General features: G+C 36.9%; 1 long non-coding RNA gene and 1 pseudogene across 1 annotated transcript in view; one reads left to right on the top strand and one right to left on the bottom strand.

Annotated features, from left to right (window-relative positions):
* LOC141584616 (uncharacterized) overlaps positions 1-19,661 on the top strand; it is a 572,621-nt gene that overhangs the window by 158,478 nt on the left and 394,482 nt on the right. The window lies entirely within an intron of this gene.
* On the bottom strand, positions 17,755-18,474 carry LOC101031529 (isopentenyl-diphosphate Delta-isomerase 1-like; annotated as a pseudogene).

Below are 19,661 nucleotides of genomic sequence, written 5' to 3' on the forward strand. Positions count from 1 at the left end.
GTGCCCACACCACAGAATGTGAATAGATTTAACTGAGACCCTTATACTGCCGGCATCAGAACCTATTATCTTATTCTTTAAGCAAGTCAGGAGATGGATTCAATGTCAGGTTTGCTTATTACTATTCAGATCAACAGTTAAATCTTCTTTCAACTAGCCATCATTTCCAATCTCAGGGTTTTCTTAAATGTAATGAAGTGACCGTTTGTTAGATGGCAAGCTAGAGAGGGTTAGCCGCAGGCAGGACAGGCAGAAGAATAGCTGGTGAAGCTCAGAGCTTAGAAAACTGGGTACACAATGTTTCTTTGTTGGATAAATGATAGAATAAATAAATCTTAATTAAAATATGCTAGGGCTAGTTCCAAGAAACTAGTTTGGGCACCTCAAACAAAATCTCACCTGCAATTTTGATAATATTCTCCCAAATGGCCTTTGTAAGGTTAGCATAAGTCTAAGAGATAAACAGAGGTTAAGATAACCAATCCTCATGAGAAAGGAAATTATAGTATCTTTAATAAAATTATTTAATCACATCTATTAGAAAACTAGATACATATTAACCACTAATGACCTACATTTACATATTGGAAAAGAATTTTTAAGTGAATACTACAAATTAGCTCAGATAAATACCTTCTTATTTATATAAGCTTGTTTTCAATTGCTACTTAAATGCTACTCACTCTGGTTTTCTTCCCAGAGGTCAGAGGTCTTCTCTGCCATTCCTGAAATGGGCAGCAGTGCCACGGAGCTTTCTGCAAGAATGACCTGTGCTAACTGACCTTATCTGAAATCGCTGTCTCTTTAGTCTCTTTTTTGCTTCTCATGCTCCTTACTGCTGGGTTTCTTCCCAGTTTCAGTTTTTCTTCTTTAACTCTCCATTCGACTTTATGGACAAAACCATAAATCTCCTGTCTACTCTCTCATCTTCTTTTTCTTTGCTTTATTTACGTATTTTAAAAATTAATTTTTTTTTTGCAGAACTTTTAGGTTTATAGAAAAACTGAAGGGAAAGTAAAGAGAGTTTCTACATTTCATCCCCACCCCAATCTTCCCCACCATCAACTTGGGGCACCTGAGTCGTACATTTGTTACAATCAATATTGACTATTGACACATCATTATCAACCAGAGTACATGTTTACATTAGGGTTCACTCTTGGTGTTGTACATTATATGGGTCTGACAATTGTGCAATAACATGAATCAGTCATTATAGTATCATACAGAGTAGTTTTCACTAGTCTAAAACCCCTCTGTGCTACAGCTATTCATGTCTCCTCCTACTCAGCCTCTGGAAACATTGATCTTTTCACCGTCTCCATACCAGAATGTCATACAGTTAGAATCATACAGTATGTACCTTTTAAGATTGGCTTCTTTTACTCAGCAATATGCATTTAAGGTTCTGCCATGCTTTTAGAGGCTTAATAGCCCTTTTGTTGTTGTTTTTGTTTTTTAGTGTTGAATTATATTCTATTGTGTGGCTGCACCCATAATTCATTTTTTCATTCACCTACTGAATGATATGTTGGTGACTTCCAAGTTTTGCCAATTATGAATAAGGCTAGTATAACCATTCACATACAGCTTTTTATGTGTACATACGTTTTCAACTGATTAAGGTAAATATTAACGAATGCTATCACTGGATTTTGTGCAAGAAGATGTTTAATTTTGTAAGACATTGTCAAACTGTCTTTCAAAGTGGCTGTACTGTTTTGCACTCACACCAACAAAGAATGAGAATTCCTGTTGCTCCTGGTTAGCCTGTGTGTTTTGTAGTTTAACCATTGTTGTTTTGATTAGTATTTTCCTGATAACATATGATGTGGAACATCTTTTCATTTTTTTGTTGGGAATTCTTTTCAGATCTTTTTCCCATTTTTTAAACTTTTTTTTTCCTGCTATTGATTATTAATAGTCATTTGTATATTTTGGATAAAAGTCCTTCATTATTATCTCTGCATTAGCCTTTATAGCTTTGTGTATATTGGAGGTCAGCCCTGCATGTGAGGTGCTAAAGGAAAGACTTGTAGAACTATGGGCAGTTTCGTTTTTATCAGGGTGCTTCTGCCATGAGGAACTGAACTTTTCCCTGGTTCATTTATGTTAGCTGGCCTTGATTTCTTGATTTGCAAGATGGGGATCTTTTCTTTTCATTCATAGTCATGGTTGTGTTTTGTGTTGGGTAGGAAATGTGACTTCACATTGTAGAGGTGATATTTACCATCTTGTTACAAATTATTTAACTGCATTTACAGTTTCCATGACTCCTTCATTTTCTGATATCATCCTTCTTTTTCTCACATCATCCTTCCTTTTTCTCAGTCTCACTTAGAGTCAGTGATGCATGCTGGAAGTTTATGTCTTCTCAGGTAGGGATTATAAAGTTTATTGGATGAATGGGGAAACTGAGGCTCCTGTGAAGTATTAATACCTTCATTATTTGGTCCCTCAGAATTGGTTAAGATGTGCCAGAGGGAAAGTATATTTCAAAATAAAATAGGTCTGCTGATACTTTTTCTCATTGGCTTAAAGTGGAACAAACTGCCCTTTGAGCTAACTTCCAATGGTATTCTGATTAAGCACAGGACATGTAGTGGTGCTTAATTGCTAAGAGGTAGAGAAGACTTTCTTCACAAAGGGGAATGTTTAGGTGAAGGATAAGGGAAACCCATAAAGCTACCCTCTAGCTATTGGGCTCAAAGTCCTCAAGTGCTGAGAATTTCAGTGATGTTTGCCGTGGAAGTCCATCAAAAACACCTGAAATGCTTGCTAAATACTCAGCTTTTAGGTCCCATCTCCTTCAGAGTTGTCAGGCTGAGACCAAGACTTGGTATTAATAAACCCAGTGATGACCTCCATTTTTAGGTCTCTAAGGTGTACCTTGCAGCTTCTGATGTTCTTACTTAAGTCCCCCACAAATAGTAATGTTTATTAAAATAGTATTAATGTTTATTAAAATAGTATTAAATGTTGACTCTTTATCAGGCACTCTGCAAACATTATCTCATTGAATTTGCTGGCTAACCCTGAGAAAAAGGTGATTTATGTTCTGCAGACAGGAGTCAGGTTGGAAAGAGGCTGGCTTGTTTTCACATGGCTAATGAGTTGGTGAATACAGATTTGCACCCATGTCTGCTGATTTCAAAGCCCATACCCTTTCCTATTGTGCTTGGTGGTCTTTTCCATTTTTGTATAGCTCAACCTTTTCAGGCCATTTGCATTAGCCTAACCAGCACACTTGCCTTTATTTGGCATGATTGGGTGCTGAGTTATTTAGGTTATTATTCTGATAAATGAAGTCACCACAGTACATGTAAAATGCCAACTTCCAAAGAACTACCTAACACTTAAAAGACCTACATAAAATATTACTGAATGAAAAATTACTAGTATAAGTCTGTGGCCTATTAGCAACTGGGCCGCCCAACAGGAGGTGAGTGGCAGGTGAGCAAGCAGCTTCATCTGTGTTCACAGCTGCTCCCCATGGCTCACATTACTGCCTAAACTCCACCTCCTGTCAGATCAGCGGCAGCATTAGATTCTCATAGGAGCACAAATGCCATTGTGAACTGTGCATGTGAAGGATCTAGGTGGCACACTCCTTATGAGAATGTAATACCTGATGATTCGTCACCATCTCCTACCACCCCCAGATGGGACTGTCTAGTTGCAGAAAAACAAGCTCAGGGGTCCCACTGATTGATTCTACATTATGGTAAGTTGTATAATTATTTCATTATATATTACAATGTAACAACAATAGAAATCAAGTGCATAATAATTGTAATGCACTTGAATCATCCTGAAACCAAACCCCCAAAACTGGTCTGTGGAAAAGTTGTCTTCCATACAACTAGACCCTGCTGCCAAAAAGATTGAGGGCTGCTGTCTTATAGTACCTTAAGATTATTATTATGAACCTCAATGATAATTATACAGTATTGAACAAAGGAAGTCTATTCATTGTAGTGTTCTTATTCTTTGGATAATTAATAATAGGAAACTTAGCACATGGAGTTTCATATGAAAAAATTCAGTGCCATGTTCTTTTGTAGATTCAAAGAACATCCAAATTGTCAACTCTATTCATTTTATAAGCAAGGTCAGACTTATCTTTCATGGGATATGTGCTAGACTGTCAGTGTTTTCAAATCTGGCTCTGTAGCCAGGTGATTCTCACGGAAGCCAAGTATGGGAGCACTTAGCTCATGAAGAAATTGAAGATGATACCAGGAGTGCATAGTCACTCAGAATTCCCTCTGTTTTTAAGTGTTAGAATTCTCAAACTCCTGGCCTCAAGCAATCCTCCTGCCTTGGCCTCCCAAAGTACTGGGATTACAGGCATAAGCTACTACGCCTGGCCTATGTAAGTGCTAGAAAATTCTAAAAGCTTCCTTTGAAACAGGCACTCATTTGGATCATTCTCTTTGAAAACTACTTTCCTAATGGTCTTGCTTTAGCAAAAACACAAAATTAAACACTTCTTTTAACAGGAGTGTGTATACGTAAGAGACCTTGTGAGAGAATATGAAGATAGAAGACAGCAGAATATGGAAGAGTTGAGAAATCCAAGAGAAGAGAATCATAAAATAAACGGTCTATTTCATAAACATCCTAAAGTTAATATTGTCCCTAGGTCAGCATCTGGTGGCTACAAATTAATCCACATATTCCCTGGCTCCTTTGAGGATAACACCTTTTTAAAAAATATTCTTGGACAGAAGAGGGAATAGTGCTTCCTGCTATTAATTTAAACTATTTCCAGCAACATGGAATCCTGGGACTTTGGTATCCTATTTTATGTTATTAACAACTCCTACTCATCACCTTTCAACTTCTAAAGAATATAATTAGAAACTTCAGAAAAGAGAAAAAATAAGTCTGCTGTGCAAAGAGCAGTCATTAACTAATAAGCAAACCACAAGCTGTGAACCAGAGAACAGCACCTATTACAAGAACTTTTCCTTAATTGTCTCACAGTGTATGAAATAGGAATTATATTGACTAGTGGGTATCTCCCTGGTATGACTGATGAAAAGGCACTCCAGAGCACTGAAGAGAATACATTTTGGGAGGAGAAAGGACCCTAAATCTTTATAACATTCCAAACTAATAGCATTTCCTTTATGTGTTGATATGGTGTCATGGATACTTTTACTATGCCTCTGATAAACATTTTGTCCTATATATTCCTTCTGAATTTTTGTTTTTTTGAGACAGGGTCTCACTCTGTTGCCTAAGCTGGAATGCAGTGGTGCAATCATGGCTTACTGCAGCCTGGACCTCCTAAGCTCGAGCAATCCTCCCACTTCAGCCTTCTGAGTAGCAGGGACTATGGGTGCACACCACCATGCCTGGATAACTTTAAATTTTTTTTTGGAGATACATGGTCTCACTATGTTTCCCAGACTGTTCTTGAACTGCTGGGCTTAAGAGATCCTCCTGCCTTGGCCCCCCAGAGTGCTGTGATGACAAAAGTTAGTCATTGTGCCTTGTCTTTCTGCATTCCTAAGCAATGATTTTTTTTCTTGTTTTGGTTTTTGCAAATGTCCTAGAATTAACATGTATACAGATATAATAATTGTAATAATACAAACTCTTTTTCCCAATCTGATAAATAGAGCTACTTTATTCTAATGAAAAAACTTAATCAGTTTTTTACTGAAAAGGTAGAGGGAACTAATGGTGATCTGTGGTGTGAGGAGTGTAACTGTTTTCTAGTTTGCTAACATGTCTTAGAGGCAGATGCTGTCTGCTTATCAGATATCACATGAGAAGAGCCACCAGAATCACTGCAAAGGCATCTGGATTCAAAATGAATCTGATGTAGAAAGAAAAATATACTAGGGGCAATAATAGAAATATTCCAAAAAGAGCAGTTGTTTTAGGGCTGGTTTTTCAATATTTTGATGAAGAATACTGTTTTTCCCTTTTTCCTCGATATCAGATGATCAAATAACATCGGGGTATGGGTCACCTAGAACAAAGACTACACATCTCAGACTCCCTTACAATCATATGACAAAGTTTTGGTCAACGACATACACAAGCTTAATTTTCTTGTGAAGGAAGCTTCTGGGAAGAATTCTTAAAAGAAAATAGTTCTTCCTACTGACTGGAATAAAGATAATGGTTGGTGTTAACATAGCCCTTCTGGAACATGATGTACAAATTTGCATTTTAGAAATTTGAGGATATAGAAATAACATAATAGCAACATAATGAAAACTTTGGCTTTGGTGGCTGGTGTTTTCACAGTATCAGCTTGGCCTACCCCGCTTACCTGGAATTATACATGGGCCAGAATATGTACTATGCTAAAGAATGAACTCTGAACCAGATTGAGTTTGATTGAGTCTCAGCTCTGTTTCTTACTATCTGTGTGACCTTGAGCAAAGTAACAAGTTGTGCCTCTATGTACTCAGTTACGAAATGGGCTAATAATAATGCCTGACTCATGAAGTTGCCGTGAGAATTAAATGAGAAAATGTATGTAAAATCCTTAGGATGGTATCTGGCATGTCATAAGCCCTATTTAAATAATAGTTATTATCACTTAAGCTATAATTATTTTCATATTTTTGAGATCACAGAGGAAACTAATTGTAATTAATGCAAAACTTTCAGCATACATACTAGTGACCAGTATAAAGTGGATACCTAATATTGTGAATGAATGAGTGAATTATTCCTGTTTACCCTTAAGGTCTTGTGCTGTAATAAACTGAACAGTAACATTAAAGAATATTGTAGCATATGTTAATCACTTGAATCATGAACAAATAAGTTAGAGAACAGAGAAGATTATTAGCCTTGTGTTCTGGCAATTATCTGGATACAATCGTGTCTTTCTGGCACAGAGCTGCAAGAATTAATGATCATGTGCTTCTCACCAGTTTAGCAACTTCTCACCTGATTGTTATTTCCAGTTCTCAACCCTGTGCAGCTCTCATGGGATCCAGTTATTAACCCACTGCAGGCTCCTCTGCTAGTGGAAAGTAAGACAGACTACCTCTGTGCCACCAGCCATTGACATACCCTTTGAAAAGGTCAATCCACTTACTGTTAGCCAAAGCAAAAGCTATAATTAAAAATACCCACGGCCACAAAAATACCATAATATATTGTCTTAATTTAAACAAGTACTTAGATGATTTGATACTTCAGGGGGAGGGGTACCTAGCCATTCTATTTCTTTCTTAGACATACAAACTTGAGTTATATTTTGTATGATATGTCTATAATCCATTTTCCATATATATACTATGTTTTCAAGTAGCATTAGCTGGGACATAGCATTTCCAGTCTATCATTTCCCTAAATGAAGAACATTCCAAACCAGAGAAAGCATATGATATCAGCAATATTTATAGATCTCTATTGGCAGCTCTGCTACTGTATACAGCATGTAGTTAATTTCAAGTTGCTCTCTCATAGCCATTCCATATATTTTCTTGAAAATTAATATGAATGTATCCATCACTGCCTTATAGAAAAGATGGAAGATGTTATAGCAAAGTTATAAAATTGATAGACTGTATGTGACACACCACTGTGCACTTGGTGTTCTTTTCCTTATACACACAGTTGGAAAAATTTCATTACTCATTGGCCCAATTTTAAATTTAAATATGAATTCTTTTAATTTTACTTTGCAATCAGGTAAATTAGTGAGAAGGAGTCTAAACAATATGCTTTAATTGCATTTATAAATTATTCTCTCTGTCCTTCATGAGCATTCTTTCTTTTTTAGATATTGAAATGTGGTATCTAAATATAAAGTGCAGTAACATCTGGATCTAATTGCTGGGTTGAATAATATAGACAGACCTTCAACATTTCGTGCTTTTGAAAGGATGCGTTTAGTAGGAGGTACTGAGTCAAAGGTTGTAAAAATTTTGTACCACTAAAAATAGTTGAAATCTCAGATTCATTTAAAATGGAAATTACCACTTTCTGAGCAAACAGTTCTTCTTGATATAAGGTATATGTATGCTAGAAAGCATTCATCGAAATAATGTTTTTGTTTTTTTATATCCCATATAGCATAATTCTTAAAATCTCAGTGGTTTTATTTTTTAAAGATTCCAAATCTTATTCAAATTCAAAGCAAATATTTAAATCAGTAATCATTGAACCCATATGTTATGTAAGGTTCTGTATTTGGGGATATTTTTTAGATATATGTTATCACAATAAACTAGAGTAGAAACTTTAAATTTCCATTAAGGTGATGGGCAAATAGGTTGTCATCTGATATGGTTGGCTGTGTCCCCACTCAAATCTCAACTTGAATTTTATCTCCCAGAATTCCCACATGTTGTTGGAGGGACCCACGGGGAGGCAATTGAATTATGGGGGCCAATCTTTCCTGTGCTATTCTCATGACAGTGAATAAGTCTCATGAGATATCATGGGTTTATCGGGGGTTTCTGCTTTTGCTTCTTCCTCATTTTTTCTTGCTACTGCCATATAAGACATGCCTTTTGCCTCTTGCCATGACTGAGGCCTCCCCATCCATGTAGAACTGTAAGTCCAATTAAACCTCTTTTTCTTCCCAGTCTCAGGTATATCTTTATCAGCAGCATGAAAACGGACTAATACAGTAAATTGGTACCAGTAGAGTGGGACATTGCTGAAAAGATACCCAAAAATGTGGAAGCAACTTTGGAACTGGGTAACAGGCAGAGGTTGGAACAATTTAGAGGGCTCAGAAGAAGAAAGGAAAATGTGGAAAAGGTTGGAAACTCCTAGAGACTTATTGATTGGCTTTGACAAAAATGCTGATAGTTATATGAACAATAAGGTCCAGGCTGAGGTGGTCTCAGATGGAGATGAGGAACTTGGAAACTGGAGCAAAGGTGATTCTCGTTATGTTTTAGCAAAGAAACTGGTGGCATTTTGCCCCTGCCTTAAAGATTTATGGAACTTTGAACTTGAGAGAGATGATTTAGGTATCTGGCAGAATAAATTTCTAAGCAGCAAAGCATTCAAAAGGTGACTTGGGTGTTGTTAAAAGCATTAAGTTTTAAAAGGGAAACTGAGTATAAAAGTTCAGGAAATGAATAGCCTGAAAATGCAGTAGAAAAGAAAAACCCATTTTCCGAGGAGAAATTCAAGATGGCTGCAGAAATTTGCATAAGTGGCAAGAAACCTAATGTTAATTCCCATTAAAAACTATGGGGAGAATGTCTCCAAGCCATGTCAGACACTTTCATGGCAGCCCCTCCCATCACAGGCCTGGAGGCCCAAGAGGAAGAAGTGGTTTTGTGGGCCAGGCCCTGGGTCCTCGTGCTATGTGTAGCCTAGGGACTTGGTGCTGATGCCCTGTGTCCCAGGCACTGCAGCCGTGGCTGAAAGGGGCAACATAGAGCTTTGACTGTGGCTTCAGAAGGTGGAAGCCCCAAACCTTGGCAGCTTCCATGTGGTGTGGAGTCTGTGGGTGCACAGATGTCAACAATTGAGGTTTGGGAACCTCTGCCTGGATTTCAGAAGATGTATGGAAATGCCCGGATGCCCAGGCAAAAGTTTGCTGCAGGGGCAGGGCCCTCATAGAGAACTCTGCTAGGGTGATGTGGAAGGGAAATATGGGGTTGGAACCCCTACCCAGAGTCCCTACTGGGGCACTGCCTAATGGAGCTGTAAGAAGAGGGCCAGCATCCTCTAGTCCCCAGAATTGTAGATCCACTGACAGCTTTTATCATATGCCTGGAAAAGTCACAGACATTCAATGCCAGCCTATGAAAGCAGCCACAAGGGAGGCTGTACATGCAAAGCCAGAGGGGCAGATCTTCTCAAGACCGTGGGAACCCACTTTTTGCGTCAGCCTGACCTGGATGTGAGACCTGGAGTCAAAGGAAATCATTTTGTAGCTTTAAAATTTGGCTCCCTCACTGGATTTTGGACTTTCATGGGGCCTATGGCCCCTTTGTTTTGGCCAATTTCTCCCATTTGGAATGGATGTATTTACCCAATGCCTGTACCTGCCATTGTTTCTAGGAAGTAAGTAGCTTGGTTTTTGATTTTTCATAGGCTCATAGGCAGAAGGGACTTGCCTTGTCTCAGCTGAAACTTTGGACCATGGAGTTTTGGGTTAATGCTAAAATGAGTTAAGACTTTAGGGAACTGTTTGGGAGGCATGATTGGCTTCGAAATGTGAGGATATGACATTTGGAGGGGCCAGGGGCATAATGATATGGTTTGGGACAGAATGATATGGTTTGGCTGTGTCCACAGCCAAATCTCAACTTGAATTTTATCTCCCAGAATTCCCACATGTTGTGGGAAGGACCCAGTGGAGGTAATTGAATCATGGGGGCAGATCTTTCCTGTGCTATTCTTATGATAGTGAATTAAGTCTCACAAGATCTGATGGGTTTATCAGGGGTTTCGCTTTTTGCTTCTTTCTCATTCCCTCTTGCTGTCAGCACAAAAGAAGTACCTTTAGGCCTCTGTCATGATTGTGAGACCTTCCCAAGCCACTTGAACTGTAAGTCCAATTAAACCTCTTTTTCTTTCCAGTCTCGGGTTTGCCTTTATTGGCAGTGTGAAAACAGACTAATCCATCATCCTAGTAGCAATGTATATGTGCACATATGTGTATCTTAGCTGTCGTGTGTGATAGATCACTATGTTTCACCAAAAAGTCCTTAGGAGCACATGTGTATGTACATAAACTTTCCTTCCTCCTATCATAAAGATCCTTTACCCAAGTATGTGTCCCACCCTCAACTGTTTTGTGAATTCTCGTTTTGTGGCTCTATTGCATTAATGTTTAGAAAGAAATGTCAATAGCAACAGACTTTCATCTGAAAAGCGCTCAATAAATAACTATCTCCTAAATATTTAATTCCTGCTTAAACCAATAAAATAATCTGATATCTTAGGACATTATGTAATTATCCTGTTTAGAATAAAATCTCATGTATATCTGAATTTACGATCTTCTTAAAAAGATAAGAATTGCTCCATTTCTTGAAAGCCAGTGACCCTGAATTCTGCTTGACTCAGAAAAGGTCTCTATAATATGTTGAGCACCTGAGGACATCTGAATCATGAGGATTCTGAGATGCTGCAAGTGACCACTTCTAAAATAGGATTATAATTCATCTAGGCAAATTCCTGCTTTTAAATTATCAGTTGAACCCTAGGTCTGGTGACCATTTAAAAAAGAGCAACATCTCTGTTCCACAGTGTGGAAGTGCCACCAAGGTCCTGGAGCCCAAACTGGGTAAACCTCCTAGTTTTTATTGTTTACTAGACATGATACCTTGATCAATCTCACTAGCTTCTTTGGACCTCAGTTTTTCATCTGTAAAATCAGGATAATATTTGGACCTACTTCACAGGTAGTAGTAATACCTAAATAATTTCAATCACATAAACAGCTTATTCTTATTGAGATTGTTTGGGACCTTTTAAAGAAAAAGGTGATCTGATGAGATCTGATTAAGATGATCTGAAAAAGATGATCTGATTAAGAAGCTAGGATTAAAGTAATATCTCTGTAGGCATATTCTAAGCAGAAAGTTTGGTCAGGAGTGCAGGTATGAAGTGGAGAATTAAGGGAAGAAGATTTGAGCCAGTTCTAAACCAGCACCAGGAGTGATTCTCAGTAGGCCTTCTTTTTGGAAATAGGCCAGAGAAAACTAGTCATAGCAGAGTTGACCGTCTGGACCCAAACATATGAATTTGCCTGATATCTGTGTAAAGAAAGAGTTTCCACCCACCAGTGCCTCTAGGGAACCATATCAGTTAGCAGGAGGTGGGCCCAGTAAATGGTTCTCTTAAGATTTCAGTGGGTTTGGATCTTGGGCTAAAAGAATGCTCAGATGGTTCCTGTCATAATCATCTTCCCCAACTACTCAGTTCTTTCTTGAAGCAGAGGCAGTGATCTTGGCTAGAAGAACTTCACAGTAGTCAGTAGTTTTATAGCACTCCTGTTAGCACTTTATGCACTGTGAAAATGCCCTCAGCATATGTCTGTTAAAAATACTGATAATCTCAGCTATGGTTAGCTTAAAGAAAATTGGTTGAGCATATAACTAATATGAAATAAGAGCACTCTGTCAATTTTGATCAGTGGCAATATTAAGGCATTAATATTGCTATTAAAATTTTGCCCTATTCCTTTATTCCTTTTTTCCCTATTATTTTTATTAGCATTATCTTTCTAGAAAATCTTTAATTTTAGAGGGAATTTTTAGTCTTGAGAATAATTTGCAGTTCGTGCCACTGCCTTAGTTCAAGCCCACATTGTCTCTCTACTGACTTGCAATAGTCATAGACAGTGTCTGACTTGGGATCTCTTCCTCTAGGCTTCTAATCAGATCTCATATCATTGCCAAAGTTTGTTTTGTTTTTTAGTTAGTGTTTTTTTTTTTTTTTTAATAAAACCCTTAAATCTGTTTCTATGACTTGTTCACTTAAAAGTCTTCAGTAATTCCCTTCTTAACTACAGAATGAAGTTTAAAGCCATATTTTCCCATCTTCCTTCCATGGTCCTTCATCATCAGGTGCTGCCTTTCTCCAGTCTTATCTCCTGCTCCTCTCAGCTCACACCCAACTCTTTGCTGTGTCCGATACTCTTCCACATTTCTACATGATGGTGCGCTGTATTTCTATTTGGAATGCCCCTCTCGATGTTATCTATGTTTCTCCAACTCTGATGCTGCATCCCTTTTTTCTTTTCTCTTTGTCACCTCTTCTGTATCTGGCGACCTACAATTTTAGAGGGAAAAGCATCATCTTGTCTACCTTGTGTTACTAATGAGAGAATGGAGTTCCAGAGACCTTCATTGGCCACCTCTGCTAAGAAGTCTGGAACATAGGGGAGCTGGGTTGCTGGACAACCAGTCCCAGGGTGTTTCCTGTATTCGTGGCCCAGCCCCCGCAAACTTGGGAAGCCATGCCCCATAGCCTTCTATGACTTCAATTCAGCATCAACTTATTGATGTCCTGGACATTTTACAATATTAACTTGGGTATGAAGATTCTTTACTTTGTCTGCTTGTTTCTTAAATTCTTTAGTGATTTTATTTTCCAATCTCAAGTATTAATTTCTTAAAGAAAATAAGCATGAATTATTTATCTCAAACACACAGACTGTTAATAAGTTATATTAGAAAATCTTTAAAAATCAGTAGAAAATAAAAAAATAATAAATACAAATAAGCAATATGCTTATGAAAAACTGTTCAATTAGTAAACAAAGAGAGGGAAAATACAACTGAATAGAATACTTTCTTTTCATAAAAATAATTTTTATTAAATTATTAAGATTGTCAAGGTTGTGAGGAAATAGGCACTTGGATATCCTTTTATGAGTTATACAGCTTGGACAAATATTTTTGGAGGACATTTTGGAACCTGTCTGAAACCTTAAAAACATGACTGCCATGCTTTTGACCCATTCTCTTGATCCATAAAACCTACACTTAATTATTTATCCAGTGCAATGTGGACAGTTTTTATAAACATTTTTATCAGGATATTTTTAATAGGGAAAAAATTAGAAACTAGCTCCAATGCAAAAAGAGAAATATAAGTTAAATAAGCTATTGCAAGGCCATTCAATTTATGTAAATAAGCTATTGCATGGCCACTGAAATTACATTTTTAAAGTTTATATATTTGCATGAATTTACATGATATTGTTGACTGACAAAAAGTAAGATTAAAATGTATGTACTCTATGATTGCAATTTTTGTAAAAAATATGTATACATATCACCTATGGATAAAAATATCATTATTCCTGCATTTCTAGTGCTTAGAGATATACCTGGCCTATGGGTAATATTTAAAAAAGATTAAATGAATAAATAAAAAATATCTGGATATGCATATGTTGAAATGATCATAGCGACTTTATTTTTAAACGTTTTTGTTTATATTTGTTTTTATACAATAAACCCATATGAACTTTATCATAAAAACATTGTTAAATGAAAATATAGCTGCTCAATTCATATTTATTTCCTAGCAAAGCAATAATCACCACTTAACTCACTTAGTCTAAGATGCTTCCAAAAATGCCCAAATGAAGATGCTCAGATTTCATTTGCTGTTTCCTTAGTGCTACTGCTTAATTCTATCATACCAGGCCTCCACTGACAGCCATGCATGCATTATTGGTCTACAGGTTTTAAGTGGCTCAGGCTCTATGTTCAGAATTTCCTGAATGCCTAAAGAATAGCTGCCCACCCACACACCCATCTTGCTCAGCTTGGCAAGGCTCTCTCATCACGTTCTCTATTTTCTAGAAACATGTTCTATGTAGAAAAATGGCCCCCAAGGAGCAACTGAAGCATGTGTGTAGGTACTTGGAATTGACATATTGTGGAATAATCAGAAATTTATTTGGATAAATAGTTTGTAATATAGTCAGGGACTTCTCATAATTCTGAAGTCAATGAGGCCCTCAGTGGTTTTATTTCCCTCACTTTCAAGACAATGGGATTCACATAGACTATGGATTTACTCATTAAATACTGAATGTAAGAACTTGTCAATGTCATCTTATTTTGGGACAACTGAGCATGGTTTCTCTTGGTAAATAATATGAACATAAAATAAACATTGCCGGCTATCTTTGTTCCAGTCTTCTTTGTGAACAGTTGCAAATTCAGCTGCTGCTGTATTGAAGCAGATTCTGCTCATAAAGTAGTGAAATGCCTGGTCTGCAGTATATCACTGTGGGATGCTGTAATGTCAGAGGCCCTTGCCAACACATTGGCAAAACTCCTATCTTGTGTGCTCCGGGAAAGACCCACAGCAGCGCATCCAGTTTATGGACCTTGGATGTTGAGAATTCTGGCTTTGATAATTGATAACTTTAAAAAATATCTTAGGCAAGTAGTGATACATACCTCTTCACCTGTGCAAGATAACTTTTAATCATGTAGCCACTATTCTAAATAGCGTCACTTTACTCTCTTTCATCTTCTCTTTTGGTGGTGGTAAAGATGATGGTGATGATAATAGTAGCTATGGCTACTGAGCTTCTATGATGAACTAGACACCAAAGTTTACAGGTGAAGACATTAAGTACCAGAAGTAGAACCAGGATTTAGATAGATAGTCTCTGGAGATACCTACTACACAGTGGGTGCACACCTGTGCCTATATGTTTTCAATCTTGGAATCTTTCTATTGTACAGCTCTGTCTCCCTTTTCCCCCCCTCAGGATTAAAAAAGAAAAAAATTGTCTTTAGAGTTTTCATGATTCAGCAGATTGTCCTGAAACTGAGTGCATGAGAGTAGGGGAGAGCTGAAATAAGAACCAGTGTCAGGGAGGATGATCAAAACTGAAAATATGCAGAGCCATATACCAGGCCCTTGGTGTCTACTGTGTGTGTGTGTGTGTGTGTGTGTGTGTGTGTGTGTGTGTGTGTGTGTTTGTAATGTATGCATAGGCTAATACATAAACAGAGACTATTCTTCCCTTTACCTATCTTGTTCTTTGCTCTTAGAAAGTGCATAGGTACTTCTTTTACCAAGCACTCTTCACCTGCGCAGGACACAAATACCAGATTTTTATGCCACCTCAGTTTTTCACATATTTGAAGTTCATTGAGGTCTTTACAATAAAGAAGATTCCTACTACCTCTCCTGGTCCAATCCACCAGAGATTCATTTAACCTCCTTAATAGCATTTTGAATTACAATCATTTTTAGTGAACAATATTGATCATTTTCAGCACATTTCTTATATGATACGAGATATGGAAACATTTTATATATTCTTGCCCCTTTAAGTGACTTTTTCTGTTTTTTTTTTTTGTTTTTTGTTTTTTTTTTTTTTTCATATTTATCAAGGATTCCAAGCTTCATTTCAAGCTATATAATTTCTGGGATTCAGATGGCTAGACATGTTTTACTGAGGAGAAATTATCAATGAATTTTCTTAAATCTTGAAGATTCCTTGTGGGAGAGAAATTACCCTGAAAAAACAAAAAAATAAAACAAGTAGCTTAATCCAGAGACAAAAGCACTAGACATTGGAGGAAAAAATCTGAAAGCTTTTTCACATTGAAATCCAAATAATAAATTACTGCTTATTTAGTTATCACTATATGCAATTGTCTATAAAGATCAATCAAATAAGTATGTATTGAGTAATAATGTCCTCAGTGTGTAATTCATGCTACAACTGATATATATAAAACTTGATACCTGCCTCATTTGTTTTTCATTCTTGTATATTCATTCAGAGTAATGCCTGGTTTATGTTCATAATCAATAATCAATAGATAAATTAGTCAATGAATGAATGAATGAGTATACTGAATTTTTTAACTTTATAAGAAATGTTTTTATTTTTTCCTCACTATCATATAGCATTTAAGAATAATAAAGCTGTCTTGAGATTTCCAATTTAAGGTATCTATGGCAAGTTTACAAAAGTATATTGATCAAGATACACTTTTTTTTTTTTTTTTTTTGAGACGGAGTTTCACTCTTGTTACCCAGGCTGGAGTGCAATGGCGTGATCTCGGCTCACCGCAACCTCCGCCTCCTGGGTTCAGGCAATTCTCCTACCTCAGCCTCCTGAGTAGCTGGGATTACAACCATGCCCAGCTAATTTTTTTGTATTTTTTTAGTAGAGACGGGGTTTCACCATGTTGACCAGGATGGTCTCGATCTCTTGACCTGGTGATCTACCCGCCTCGGCCTCCCAAAGTGCTGGGACTACAGGCTTGAGCCACCGCGCCCAGCCAAGATACACTTTTTAACATTAATATACACATTCCTTAATCTTAATATATTTAAAATGACACTGGCCTTAGTCATTGTTATTTTTTTCTCCCTACAATATTGCCTGACTCTGTAGGATGGTGGTTCCCAGTTGGGGGTTGACTCTGTCCCCCCAGGGGCATCTGCCAACATCTGATATAATTGTGGTTGTCATGGGAGGGAGATGCTAACAGCATCCAGTGTGCAGTCCAGGGATGCTGCTCACCATCCTATAATGCACAGGACTGACCCCTACTGCAAGGATTTTATCCAGCCCAAATGTCAATAGTGTCAAGGTTAAGCAATTCTTGTCAAGTAGGACTCAATGCCCATTTTATGAACACCTCTGTGCCCACTGTAATCCTGAAAACACAAACTTTTCTAACTGGCAAATACTATTTAAAAGAAGATTTAGCCTATTCAGTATCGCTTATCAAAAGCAATGGCTGACTTTCAGTTTCAACATATTTCCAGAATGAATAAACCACACAACCAACTCAGACTGATACAAATTAGGGTCCACATCATTTAATTTCCCTTGAACCTGCTCTGCTACTTTAATCTGTTAATATGAAAGTTAATTAGGACTGTTTTGAAGGAGCTAAGCAATAGTTTCCTTTGCACATTTTTCTGAACTATGATAAAAATTTAATGATACCATAAAGCACCTGGCAAATAGCAAGTGCTCTGCAAGTGCTCCCTAAGTGTTTCTCATGCTTACTAAAAACACAGAGCTTCACTCATTTGTTCAAATTTGCCTTAAGTGTGTGTCTGTACAGGTTAAATTAAGTTTTATTTGCTCTTTCTTATTTTACAATAATCTCTCACAAATGTCGTTTAGAAACAGTACACATATCCAGGGTGTGTGATCCAAAATTGTAAGTTAGTTTTTTCCACTAACTAACTTAAGTTGTAAAGTATCAGTGTATATAATACGTTGATGATAGTGAACTAAATTTAAACTAAAAAAGTCATTCTAAGTTTGTTAAGTAGAGAAATTTTTCAGTGATCATTCACCTACATATTCACATTCTGTATATTTTCTCATGGTCAACAAACTGATTCAGATGATTTAAGTTATCCCACCATATAAAGAGAAAAGTCTCTGCAATAATTTGAAACTATGTCATTACCTGAATTTCACCATTAACTGCTTTTTTCCCGAAGTTCTTTTAGTTCTTCCTTTGACACCAAACAATAGCTTTTAATCTCATTGGGATCTGGATTCAAAGTTACATTCTTCCTCACAAACAAAATATAATCAATTTCATGTTCACCCCAGATACTATTCTGCTAAACTTTGTAGTGAATTCATGTTAAATAATTAATTTCTTCTGGAGTAACCTCTGCCAAGGGAATTCCTGGCTCAGCTTTCAGCCACCTCTGTGCTGCTTGCCTCACTCCAAGGGCACCATTTTCCTCTAGCTCACCTGGATTACTTAATGGATGATTACAGTAAGTATTAGTAAAACAACCTGGAAAGGTAATCTTAGCATCTGATCTTTGCTGTAGCAGAAGCTTATTTTCAGTGTTGAATAAGAAGACACTAAAAGCTCGATGCAATAATCCTTTCTCAATATTCTCATTCAAATGACAATTCTTCTTGGTCTCAGCCCCAATTTTATTGTCATTTTCATTAATAAGGATACACATCTCTGCCAGGAGTTGAACCTGTTGCTCGTCGGGGTGGTCAGTGTTTATTTCAGGCATCATTACAAAATGTCTGATCTGTTCTGAGTGGCCTCTGGCCACAGACGCATTATCCTGATGAATTTACAGATTGGTTGTGGAGGTAACACAAATAACGTTAAGCAGCAGTCTTTTGAAAAGAAAGAATGAAATTTATTATTGAATTATCCATAGTGTGGTTGACTTAGTTAATACTTCGGTTCTATTTCTATTCTGCTTTTGACCTTCTCAGTGATCAGGCATGTTACTAAAATAAGCAAAGTCTAACAGATTTCTAAGATTCTTTAAAGTTGTAACACATTTTTATTTGATAAAAATGAGTTCTGAAATAGCTAAGAGATCCTAATTAGAGGAGAGTAAAGATTCCAATGATAGAAAAAGCCTTAAATGAATAAATAATATTTGATTGGGGCAGGATTTTGATTGGATGGAGGAAAGGGAAACTAGTATCAATTTCCTTCTTTGTAGCAGATGCTTACGCACATATTATCTTTCAGTTTCACAATATCAAAAAAGAGGTAGCATACTGACATTTGTAAAGATAAAGAAACTAGGGTAAGAAAAGAGACCAACATCACCAGTTGAGAGTAGAGAAATCAGGATTAAAGGCAGTACAGTTATATTTACTTTTAAATATGGGCAAAAGACCTTAACAGACACCTCACCAAAGAAGATATACAGATTACAATAAGCATGTGAAAAGATGCTTACATCATATGTCATCAAGGAAATGCAAACTGAAGCAATAATGAGATACCACTACATATCTATTAGAACAGCCAAAATCCAGAACACTGGCAACACCAAATGCTGGCAAGGATGTGGAACAACAGAAAATCTCATTTATTCTCGATGGGAATACAAAATGGTACACTCACTTTGAAATACAGTCTGCGGTTTCTTATAAAGCGAAACTACTCTTACTGTACAATCTTATCATTCACACTTCTTGGTATTTATCCAAATGACTTGAAACTATATTCACACAAAACTTGCACATGGATGTTTATAGCAGCTTTATTATTTATAATTGCCAAAACTTGGAAGCAACAAGTTGTCCTTCAGTAGGTTAGTAGATAAACTGTGGCACATCCAAACAATGGAATATTATTCACCCCACCAAGAAAAGGAGCCATTAAGTCATAAAAAGACATAAGGAAACCATTAAATGCTAAGTGGAGGAACCAGTCTGAAAAGGCTACATACTGTATGATTCAACTGTGTGG

This window comes from Saimiri boliviensis, chromosome 5, assembly GCF_048565385.1.
Source record: "Saimiri boliviensis isolate mSaiBol1 chromosome 5, mSaiBol1.pri, whole genome shotgun sequence".
In the NCBI taxonomy this organism is placed as follows: domain Eukaryota; kingdom Metazoa; phylum Chordata; class Mammalia; order Primates; family Cebidae; genus Saimiri; species Saimiri boliviensis.